Genomic DNA, 12,656 nt, shown 5'->3' with positions numbered 1-12,656 from the left:
TTGTCTCATCGAGATGAGTTCATTCCTCGAGTCGAGCTCCGAGTCCGCGAGTCGACCGATACTCCTCGCACCGACTCTCCACGAAACTCCTCGTGCAGGCTCTACATGAGTCCTCGAGTCGAGTTCGAGTCCATGGGTCGACTGATACTCCTCGTGCCGACTCTTCACATGTCTCCTCGAGATGAGTTCATTCCTCGAGTCGAGCTCCGAGTCGGCGAGTCGACCGATACTCCTCGCACCGACTCTCCACGAAACTCGTCGTGCAGGCTCTACGTGAGTCCTCGAGTCGAGTTCGAGTCCACGAGTCGACTGATACTCCTCGTGCCAACTCTTCACATATCTCCTCGAGATGAGTTCATTCCTCGAGTCGAGCTCCGAGTCCGCGAGTCCACCAATACTCCTCCCCCGACTCTCCACGAAACTCCTCGTGCAGGCTCTACGTGAGTCCTCGAGTCGAGTTCGAGTCCACGAGTCGACTGATACTCCTCGTGCCGACTCTTCACATGTCTCATCGAGATGAGTTCATTCCTCAAGTCGAGCTCCGAGTCCGCGAGTCGACCGATACTCCTTGCACCGACTCTCCACGAAACTCCTCGTGCAGGCTCTACATGAGTCCTCGAGTCGAGTTCGAGTCCATGGGTCGACTGATACTCCTCGTGCCGACTCTTCACATGTCTCCTCGAGATGAGTTCATTCCTCGAGTCGAGCTCCGAGTCCGCGAGTCGACCGATACTCCTTGCGCCGACTCTCCACGAAACTCCTCGTGCAAGCTCTACATGAGTCCTCGAGTCGAGTTCGAGTCCACGAGTCGACTGATACTACTCGTGCCAACTCTTCACATGTCTCCTCGAGCTGAGTTCATTCGTCGAGTCGAACTCCGAGTCCGCGAGTCGACCGATACTCCTCGCGCCGACTCTCCACGAAACTCCTCGTGCAGGCTCTACATGAGTCCTCGAGTCGAGTTCGAGTCCACGAGTCGACTGATACTCCTCGTTCCGACTCTTCACATGTCTCCTCGAGATGAGTTCATTCCTCGAGTCGAGCTCCGAGTCCGCGAGTCGACCGATACTCCTCGCACCGACTCTCCACGAAACTCGTCGTGCAGGCTCTACGTGAGTCCTCGAGTCGAGTTCGAGTCCACGAGTCGACTGATACTCCTCGTGCCAACTCTTCACATATCTCCTCGAGATGAGTTCATTCCTTGAGTCGAGCTCCGAGTCCGCGAGTCGACCAATACTCCTAGCACCGACTCTCCACGAAACTCCTCGTGCAGGCTCTACATGAGTCCTCGAGTTGAGTTCGAGTCAATGAGTCGACTGATACTCCTCGTGCCGACTCTTCACATGTCTCCTCGAGATGAGTTCATTCCTCGAGTCGAGAACCGAGTCCGCGAGTCGACCGATACTCCTCGCGCCGACTCTCCACGAAACTCCTCGTGCAGGCTCTACGTGAGTCCTCGAGTCGAGTTCGAGTCCACGAGTCGACTGATACTCCTCGTGCCGACTTTTCACATGTCTCCTCGAGATGAGTTCATTCCTCGAGTCGAGCTCCTAGTCCGCGAGTCGACCGATACTCCTCGCGCCGACTCTCCACAAAACTCCTCGTGCAGGCTCTACGTGAGTCCTCGAGTCGAGTTCGAGTCCACGAGTCGACTGATACTCCTCGTGCCGACTCTTCACATGTCTCCTCGAGATGACTTCATTCCTCGAGTCGAGCTCCGAGTCCGCGAGTCGACCGATACTCCTCGCGCCGACTCTCCACGAAACTCCTCGTGTAGGCTCTACGTGAGTCCTCGAGTCGAGTTCGAGTCCACGAGTCGACTGATACTCCTCGTGCCGACTCTTCACATGTCTTCTCGAGATGAGTTCATTCCTCGAGTCGAGCTCCGAGTCCGCGAGTCTACCAATACTCCTCGCCCCGACTCTCCACGAAACTCCTCGTGCAGGCTCTACGTGAGTCCTCGAGTCGAGTTCGAGTCCACGAGTCGACTGATACTCCTCGTGCCGACTCTTCACATGTCTCATCGAGATGAGTTCATTCCTCGAGTCGAGCTCCTAGTCCGCGAGTCGACCGATACTCCTCGCGCCGACTCTCCACGAAACTCCTCGTGCAGGCTCTACGTGAGTCCTCGAGTCGAGTTCGAGTCCACGAGTCGACTGATACTCCTCGTGCCGACTCTTCACATGTCTTCTCGAGATGAGTTCATTCCTCGAGTCGAGCTCCGAGTCCGCGAGTCCACCAATACTCCTCGCCCCGACTCTCCACGAAACTCCTCGTGCAGGCTCTACGTGAGTCCTCGAGTCGAGTTCGAGTCCACGAGTCGACTGATACTCCTCGTGCCGACTCTTCACATGTCTCCTCGAGATGAGTTCATTCCTCGAGTCGAGCTCCGAGTCCGCGAGTCAACCGATACTCCTCGCGCCGACTCTCCACGAAACTCCTCGTGCAGGCTCTACGTGAGTCCTCGAGTCGAGTTCGAGTCCACGAGTCGACTGATACTCCTCGTGCCGACTCTTCACATGTCTTCTCAAGATGAGTTCATTCCTCGAGTCGAGCTCCGAGTCCGCGAGTCCACCAATACTCCTCGCCCCGACTCTCCACGAAACTCCTCGTGCAGCCTCTACGTGAATCCTCGAGTCGAGTTCGAGTCCACGAGTCGACTGATACTCCTCGTGCCGACTCTTCACTTGTCTCATCGAGATGAGTTCATTCCTCGAGTCGAGCTCCGAGTCCGCGAGTCGACCGATACTCCTCGCACCGACTCTCCACGAAACTCCTCGTGCAGGCTCTACATGAGTCCTCGAGTCGAGTTCGAGTCCATGGGTCGACTGATACTCCTCGTGCCGACTCTTCACATGTCTCCTCGAGATGAGTTCATTCCTCGAGTAGAGCTCCGAGTCCGCGAGTCGACCGATACTCCTCGCCCCGACTCTCCACGAAACTCCTCGTGCAAGCTCTACGTGAGTCCTCGAGTCGAGTTCGAGTCCACGAGTCGACTGATACTACTCGTGCCAACTCTTCACTTGTCTCATCGAGATGAGTTCATTCCTCGAGTCGAGCTCCGAGTCCGCGAGTCGACCGATACTCCTCGCACCGACTCTCCACGAAACTCCTCGTGCAGGCTCTACATGAGTCCTCGAGTCGAGTTCGAGTCCATGGGTCGACTGATACTCCTCGTGCCGACTCTTCACATGTCTCCTCGAGATGAGTTCATTCCTCGAGTCGAGCTCCGAGTCCGCGAGTCGACCGATACTCCTCGCACCGACTCTCCACGAAACTCGTCGTGCAGGCTCTACATGAGTCCTCGAGTCGAGTTCGAGTCCACGAGTCGACTGATACTCCTCGTGCCAACTCTTCACATATCTCCTCGAGATGAGTTCATTCCTCGAGTCGAGCTCCGAGTCCGCGAGTCCACCAATACTCCTCGCCCCGACTCTCCACGAAACTCCTCGTGCAGGCTCTACGTGAGTCCTCGAGTCGAGTTCGAGTCCACGAGTCGACTGATACTCCTCGTGCCGACTCTTCACATGTCTCATCGAGATGAGTTCATTCCTCGAGTCGAGCTCCGAGTCCGCGAGTCGACCGATACTCCTTGCACCGACTCTCCACGAAACTCCTCGTGCAGGCTCTACATGAGTCCTCGAGTCCAGTTCGAGTCCATGGGTCGACTGATACTCCTCGTGCCGACTCTTCACATGTCTCCTCGAGATGAGTTCATTCCTCGAGTCGAGCTCCGAGTCCGTGAGTCGACCGATACTCCTTGCGCCGACTCTCCACGAAACTCCTCGTGCAAGCTCTACGTGAGTCCTCGAGTCGAGTTCGAGTCCACGAGTCGACTGATACTACTCGTGCCAACTCTTCACTTGTCTCATCGAGATGAGTTCATTCCTCGAGTCGAGCTCCGAGTCCGCGAGTCGACCGATACTCCTCGCGCCGACTCTCCACGAAACTCCTCGTGCAAGCTCTACGTGAGTCCTCGAGTCGAGTTCGAGTCCACGAGTCGAGTGATACTACTCGTGCCAACTCTTCACTTGTCTCATCGAGATGAGTTCATTCCTCGAGTCGAGCTCCGAGTCCGCGAGTCGACCGATACTCCTCGCACCGACTCTCCACGAAACTCCTCGTGCAGGCTCTACATGAGTCCTCGAGTCGAGTTCGAGTCCATGGGTCGACTGATACTCCTCGTGCCGACTCTTCACATGTCTCCTCGAGATGAGTTCATTCCTCGAGTCGAGCTCCGAGTCGGCGAGTCGACCGATACTCCTCGCACCGACTCTCCACGAAACTCGTCGTCCAGGCTCTACGTGAGTCCTCGAGTCGAGTTCGAGTCCACGAGTCGACTGATACTCCTCGTGCCAACTCTTCACATATCTCCTCGAGATGAGTTCATTCCTCGAGTCGAGCTCCGAGTCCGCGAGTCCACCAATACTCCTCGCCCCGACTCTCCACGAAACTCCTCGTGCAGGCTCTACGTGAGTCCTCGAGTCGAGTTCGAGTCCACGAGTCGACTGATACTCCTCGTGCCGACTCTTCACATGTCTCATCGAGATGAGTTCATTCCTCGAGTCGAGCTCCGAGTCCGCGAGTCGACCGATACTCCTTGCACCGACTCTCCACGAAACTCCTCGTGCAGGCTCTACATGAGTCCTCGAGTCGAGTTCGAGTCCATGGGTCGACTGATACTCCTCGTGCCGACTCTTCACATGTCTCCTCGAGATGAGTTCATTCCTCGAGTCGAGCTCCGAGTCCGCGAGTCGACCGATAATCCTTGCGCCGACTCTCCACGAAACTCCTCGTGCAAGCTCTACATGAGTCCTCGAGTCGAGTTCGAGTCCACGAGTCGACTGATACTACTCGTGCCAACTCTTCACATGTCTCCTCGAGCTGAGTTCATTCGTCGAGTCGAACTCCGAGTCCGCGAGTCGACCGATACTCCTCGCGCCGACTCTCCACGAAACTCCTCGTGCAGGCTCTACATGAGTCCTCGAGTCGAGTTCGAGTCCACGAGTCGACTGATACTCCTCGTTCCGACTCTTCACATGTCTCCTCGAGATGAGTTCATTCCTCGAGTCGAGCTCCGAGTCCGCGAGTCCACCAATACTCCTCGCCCCGACTCTCCACGAAACTCCTCGTGCAGGCTTTACGTGAGTCCTCGAGTCGAGTTCGAGTCCACGAGTCGACTGATACTCCTCGTGCCGACTCTTCACATATCTCCTCGAGATGAGTTCATTCCTTGAGTCGAGCTCCGAGTCCGCGAGTCGACCAATACTCCTAGCACCGACTCTCCACGAAACTCCTCGTGCAGGCTCTACATGAGTCCTCGAGTTGAGTTCGAGTCAATGAGTCGACTGATACTCCTCGTGCCGACTCTTCACATGTCTCCTCGAGATGAGTTCATTCCTCGAGTCGAGAACCGAGTCCGCGAGTCGACCGATACTCCTCGCGCCGACTCTCCACGAAACTCCTCGTGCAGGCTCTACGTGAGTCCTCGAGTCGTGTTCGAGTCCACGAGTCGACTGATACTCCTCGTGCCGACTTTTCACATGTCTCCTCGAGATGAGTTCATTCCTCGAGTCGAGCTCCTAGTCCGCGAGTCGACCGATACTCCTCGCGCCGACTCTCAACAAAACTCCTCGTGCAGGCTCTACGTGAGTCCTCGAGTCGAGTTCGAGTCCACGAGTCGACTGATACTCCTCGTGCCGACTCTTCACATGTCTCCTCGAGATGACTTCATTCCTCGAGTCGAGCTCCGAGTCCGCGAGTCGACCGATACTCCTCGCGCCGACTCTCCACGAAACTCCTCGTGTAGGCTCTACGTGAGTCCTCGAGTCGAGTTCGAGTCCACGAGTCGACTGATACTCCTCGTGCCGACTCTTCACATGTCTTCTCGAGATGAGTTCATTCCTCGAGTCGAGCTCCGAGTCCGCGAGTCTACCAATACTCCTCGCCCCGACTCTCCACGAAACTCCTCGTGCAGGCTCTACGTGAGTCCTCGAGTCGAGTTCGAGTCCACGAGTCGACTGATACTCCTCGTGCCGACTCTTCACATGTCTCATCGAGATGAGTTCATTCCTCGAGTCGAGCTCCTAGTCCGCGAGTCGACCGATACTCCTCGCGCCGACTCTCCACGAAACTCCTCGTGCAGGCTCTACGTGAGTCCTCGAGTCGAGTTCGAGTCCACGAGTCGACTGATACTCCTCGTGCCGACTCTTCACATGTCTTCTCGAGATGAGTTCATTCCTCGAGTCGAGCTCCGAGTCCGCGAGTCCACCAATACTCCTCGCCCCGACTCTCCACGAAACTCCTCGTGCAGGCTCTACGTGAGTCCTCGAGTCGAGTTCGAGTCCACGAGTCGACTGATACTCCTCGTGCCGACTCTTCACATGTCTCATCGAGATGAGTTCATTCCTCGAGTCGAGCTCCGAGTCCGCGAGTCGACCGATACTCCTCGCATTGACTCTCCACGAAACTCCTCATGCAGGCTCTACATGAGTCCTCGAGTCGAGTTCGAGTCCATGGGACGACTGATACTCCTCGTGCCGACTCTTCACATGTCTCCTCGAGATGAGTTCATTCCTCGAGTCGAGCTCCGAGTCCGCGAGTCAACCGATACTCCTCGCGCCGACTCTCCACGAAACTCCTCGTGCAGGCTCTACGTGAGTCCTCGAGTCGAGTTCGAGTCCACGAGTCGACTGATACTCCTCGTGCCGACTCTTCACATGTCTTCTCGAGATGAGTTCATTCCTCGAGTCGAGCTCCGAGTCCGCGAGTCCACCAATACTCCTCGCCCCGACTCTCCACGAAACTCCTCGTGCAGCCTCTACGTGAATCCTCGAGTCGAGTTCGAGTCCACGAGTCGACTGATACTCCTCGTGCCGACTCTTCACTTGTCTCATCGAGATGAGTTCATTCCTCGAGTCGAGCTCCGAGTCCGCGAGTCGACCGATACTCCTCGCACCGACTCTCCACGAAACTCCTCGTGCAGGCTCTACATGAGTCCTCGAGTCGAGTTCGAGTCCATGGGTCGACTGATACTCCTCGTGCCGACTCTTCACATGTCTCCTCGAGATGAGTTCATTCCTCGAGTAGAGCTCCGAGTCCGCGAGTCGACCGATACTCCTCGCCCCGACTCTCCACGAAACTCCTCGTGCAAGCTCTACGTGAGTCCTCGAGTCGAGTTCGAGTCCACGAGTCGACTGATACTACTCGTGCCAACTCTTCACTTGTCTCATCGAGATGAGTTCATTCCTCGAGTCGAGCTCCGAGTCCGCGAGTCGACCGATACTCCTCGCACCGACTCTCCACGAAACTCCTCGTGCAGGCTCTACATGAGTCCTCGAGTCGAGTTCGAGTCCATGGGTCGACTGATACTCCTCGTGCCGACTCTTCACATGTCTCCTCGAGATGAGTTCATTCCTCGAGTCGAGCTCCAAGTCCGCGAGTCGACCGATACTCCTCGCACCGACTCTCCACGAAACTCGTCGTGCAGGCTCTACGTGAGTCCTCGAGTCGAGTTCGAGTCCACGAGTCGACTGATACTCCTCGTGCCAACTCTTCACATATCTCCTCGAGATGAGTTCATTCCTCGAGTCGAGCTCCGAGTCCGCGAGTCCACCAATACTCCTCGCCCCGACTCTCCACGAAACTCCTCGTGCAGGCTCTACGTGAGTCCTCGAGTCGAGTTCGAGTCCACGAGTCGACTGATACTCCTCGTGCCGACTCTTCACATGTCTCATCGAGATGAGTTCATTCCTCGAGTCGAGCTCCGAGTCCGCGAGTCGACCGATACTCCTCGCACCGACTCTCCACGAAACTCCTCGTGCAGGCTCTACATGAGTCCTGGAGTCGGGTTCGAGTCCATGGGTCGACTGATACTCCTCGTGCCGACTCTTCACATGTCTCCTCGAGATGAGTTCATTCCTCGAGTCGAGCTCCGAGTCCGCGAGTCGACCGATACTCCTCGCGCCGACTCTCCACGAAACTCCTCGTGCAAGCTCTACATGAGTCCTCGAGTCGAGTTCGAGTCCACGAGTCGACTGATACTACTCGTGCCAACTCTTCACATGTCTCCTCGAGATGAGTTCATTCGTCGAGTCGAGCTCCGAGTCCGCAAATCGACCGATACTCCTCGCGCCGACTCTCCACGAAACTCCTCGTGCAGGCTCTACGTGAGTCCTTGAGTCGAGTTCGAGTCCACGAGTCGACTGATACTCCTCGTTCCGACTCTTCACATGTCTCCTCGAGATGAGTTCATTCCTCGAGTCGAGCTCCGAGTCCGCGAGTCGACCGATACTCCTCGCACCGACTCTCCACGAAACTCGTCGTGCAGGCTCTACGTGAGTCCTCGAGTCGAGTTCGAGTCCACGAGTCGACTGATACTCCTCGTGCCAACTCTTCACATATCTCCTCGAGATGAGTTCATTCCTTGAGTCGAGCTCTGAGTCCGCGAGTCGACCAATACTCCTAGCACCGACTCTCCACGAAACTCCTCGTGCAGGCTCTACATGAGTCCTCGAGTTGAGTTCGAGTCAATGAGTCGACTGATACTCCTCGTGCCGACTCTTCACATGTCTCCTCGAGATGAGTTCATTCCTCGAGTCGAGAACCGAGTCCGCGAGTCGACCGATACTCCTCGCGCCGACTCTCCACGAAACTCCTCGTGCAGGCTCTACGTGAGTCCTCGAGTCGAGTTCGAGTCCACGAGTCGACTGATACTCCTCGTGCCGACTTTTCACATGTCTCCTCGAGATGAGTTCATTCCTCGAGTCGAGCTCCTAGTCCGCGAGTCGACCGATACTCCTCGCGCCGACTCTCCACGAAACTCCTCGTGCAGGCTCTACGTGAGTCCTCGAGTCGAGTTCGAGTCCACGAGTCGACTGATACTCCTCGTGCCGACTCTTCACATGTCTCCTCGAGATGACTTCATTCCTCGAGTCGAGCTCCGAGTCCGCGAGTCGACCGATACTCCTCGCGCCGACTCTCCACGAAACTCCTCGTGTAGGCTCTACGTGAGTCCTCGAGTCGAGTTCGAGTCCACGAGTCGACTGATACTCCTCGTGCCGACTCTTCACATGTCTTCTCGAGATGAGTTCATTCCTCGAGTCGAGCTCCGAGTCCGCGAGTCCACCAATACTCCTCGCCCCGACTCTCCACGAAACTCCTCGTGCAGGCTCTACGTGAGTCCTCGAGTCGAGTTCGAGTCCACGAGTCGACTGATACTCCTCGTGCCAACTCTTCACATATCTCCTCGAGATGAGTTCATTCCTCGAGTCGAGCTCCGAGTCCGCGAGTCCACCAATACTCCTCGCCCCGACTCTCCACGAAACTCCTCGTGCAGGCTCTACGTGAGTCCTCGAGTCGAGTTCGAGTCCACGAGTCGACTGATACTCCTCGTGCCGACTCTTCACATGTCTCATCGAGATGAGTTCATTCCTCGAGTCGAGCTCCGAGTCCGCGAGTCGACCGATACTCCTCGCACCGACTCTCCACGAAACTCCTCGTGCAGGCTCTACATGAGTCCTGGAGTCGGGTTCGAGTCCATGGGTCGACTGATACTCCTCGTGCCGACTCTTCACATGTCTCCTCGAGATGAGTTCATTCCTCGAGTCGAGCTCCGAGTCCGCGAGTCGACCGATACTCCTCGCGCCGACTCTCCACGAAACTCCTCGTGCAAGCTCTACATGAGTCCTCGAGTCGAGTTCGAGTCCACGAGTCGACTGATACTACTCGTGCCAACTCTTCACATGTCTCCTCGAGATGAGTTCATTCGTCGAGTCGAGCTCCGAGTCCGCAAATCGACCGATACTCCTCGCGCCGACTCTCCACGAAACTCCTCGTGCAGGCTCTACGTGAGTCCTTGAGTCGAGTTCGAGTCCACGAGTCGACTGATACTCCTCGTTCCGACTCTTCACATGTCTCCTCGAGATGAGTTCATTCCTCGAGTCGAGCTCCGAGTCCGCGAGTCGACCGATACTCCTCGCACCGACTCTCCACGAAACTCGTCGTGCAGGCTCTACGTGAGTCCTCGAGTCGAGTTCGAGTCCACGAGTCGACTGATACTCCTCGTGCCAACTCTTCACATATCTCCTCGAGATGAGTTCATTCCTTGAGTCGAGCTCTGAGTCCGCGAGTCGACCAATACTCCTAGCACCGACTCTCCACGAAACTCCTCGTGCAGGCTCTACATGAGTCCTCGAGTTGAGTTCGAGTCAATGAGTCGACTGATACTCCTCGTGCCGACTCTTCACATGTCTCCTCGAGATGAGTTCATTCCTCGAGTCGAGAACCGAGTCCGCGAGTCGACCGATACTCCTCGCGCCGACTCTCCACGAAACTCCTCGTGCAGGCTCTACGTGAGTCCTCGAGTCGAGTTCGAGTCCACGAGTCGACTGATACTCCTCGTGCCGACTTTTCACATGTCTCCTCGAGATGAGTTCATTCCTCGAGTCGAGCTCCTAGTCCGCGAGTCGACCGATACTCCTCGCGCCGACTCTCCACGAAACTCCTCGTGCAGGCTCTACGTGAGTCCTCGAGTCGAGTTCGAGTCCACGAGTCGACTGATACTCCTCGTGCCGACTCTTCACATGTCTCCTCGAGATGACTTCATTCCTCGAGTCGAGCTCCGAGTCCGCGAGTCGACCGATACTCCTCGCGCCGACTCTCCACGAAACTCCTCGTGTAGGCTCTACGTGAGTCCTCGAGTCGAGTTCGAGTCCACGAGTCGACTGATACTCCTCGTGCCGACTCTTCACATGTCTTCTCGAGATGAGTTCATTCCTCGAGTCGAGCTCCGAGTCCGCGAGTCCACCAATACTCCTCGCCCCGACTCTCCACGAAACTCCTCGTGCAGGCTCTACGTGAGTCCTCGAGTCGAGTTCGAGTCCACGAGTCGACTGATACTCCTCGTGCCGACTCTTCACATGTCTCATCGAGATGAGTTCATTCCTCGAGTCGACCTCCTAGTCCGCGAGTCGACCGATACTCCTCGCGCCGACTCTCCACGAAACTCCTCGTGCAGGCTCTACGTGAGTCCTCGAGTCGAGTTTGAGTCCACGAGTCGACTGATACTCCTCGTGCCGACTCTTCACATGTCTTCTCGAGATGAGTTCATTCCTCGAGTCGAGCTCCGAGTCCGCGAGTCCACCAATACTCCTCGCCCCGACTCTCCACGAAACTCCTCGTGCAGGCTTTACGTGAGTCCTCGAGTCGAGTTCGAGTCCACGAGTCGACTGATACTCCTCGTGCCGACTCTTCACATGTCTCATCGAGATGAGTTCATTCCTCGAGTCGAGCTCCGAGTCCGCGAGTCGACCGATACTCCTCGCATTGACTCTCCACGAAACTCCTCGTGCAGGCTCTACATGAGTCCTCGAGTCGAGTTCGAGTCCATGGATCGACTGATACTCCTCGTGCCGACTCTTCACATGTCTCCTCGAGATGAGTTCATTCCTCGAGTCGAGTTCCGAGTCCGCGAGTCGACCGATACTCCTCGCGCCGACTCTCCACGAAACTCCTCGTGCAAGCTCTACGTGAGTCCTCGAGTCGAGTTCGAGTCCACGAGTCGACTGATACTACTCGTGCCAACTCTTCACATGTCTCCTCGAGATGAGTTCATTCGTCGAGTCGAGCTCCGAGTCCGCGAGTCGACCGATACTCCTCGCGCCGACTCTCCACGAAACTCCTCGTGCAGGCTCTACATGAGTCCTCGAGTCGAGTTCGAGTCCACGAGTCGACTGATACTCCTCGTTCTGACTCTTCACATGTCTCCTCGAGATGAGTTCATTCCTCGAGTCGAGCTCCGAGTCCGCGAGTCGACCGATACTCCTCGCACCGACTCTCCACGAAACTCGTCGTGCAGGCTCTACGTGAGTCCTCGAGTCGAGTTCGAGTCCACGAGTCGACTGATACTCCTCGTGCCAACTCTTCACATATCTCCTCGAGATGAGTTCATTCCTTGAGTCGAGCTCCGAGTCCGCGAGTCGACCAATACTCCTAGCAACGACTCTCCACGAAACTCCTCGTGCAGGCTCTACATGAGTCCTCGAGTTGAGTTCGAGTCAATGAGTCGACTGATACTCCTCGTGCCGACTCTTCACATGTCTCATCGAGATGAGTTCATTCCTCGAGTCGAGCTCCGAGTCCGCGAGTCGACCGATACTCCTCGCACCGACTCTCCACGAAACTCCTCGTGCAGGCTCTACATGAGTCCTCGAGTCGAGTTCGAGTCCATGGGTCGACTGATACTCCTCGTGCCGACTCTTCACATGTCTCCTCGAGATGAGTTCATTCCTCGAGTCGAGCTCCGAGTCCGCGAGTCGACCGATACTCCTCGCGCCGACTCTCCACGAAACTCCTCGTGCAAGCTCTACGTGAGTCCTCGAGTCGAGTTCGAGTCCACGAGTCGACTGATACTACTCGTGCCAACTCTTCACATGTCTCCTCGAGATTAGTTCATTCGTCGAGTCGAGCTCCGAGTCCGCGAGTCGACCGATACTCCTCGCGCCGACTCTCCACGAAACTCCTCGTGCAGGCTCTACATGAGTCCTCGAGTCGAGTTCGAGTCCACGAGTCGACTGATACTCCTCGTTCCGACTCTTCACATGTCTCCTCGAGATGAGTTCATTCCTCGAGTCGAGCTCCGAGTCCGCGAGTCGACC

Source organism: Urtica dioica, chromosome 3 (assembly GCF_054948205.1).
Source record: "Urtica dioica subsp. dioica isolate 48M chromosome 3, U.dioica_male_clone48M_v1_H2, whole genome shotgun sequence".
Taxonomy (NCBI): domain Eukaryota; kingdom Viridiplantae; phylum Streptophyta; class Magnoliopsida; order Rosales; family Urticaceae; genus Urtica; species Urtica dioica.
Note: the sequence above shows the minus strand (reverse complement) of the source record.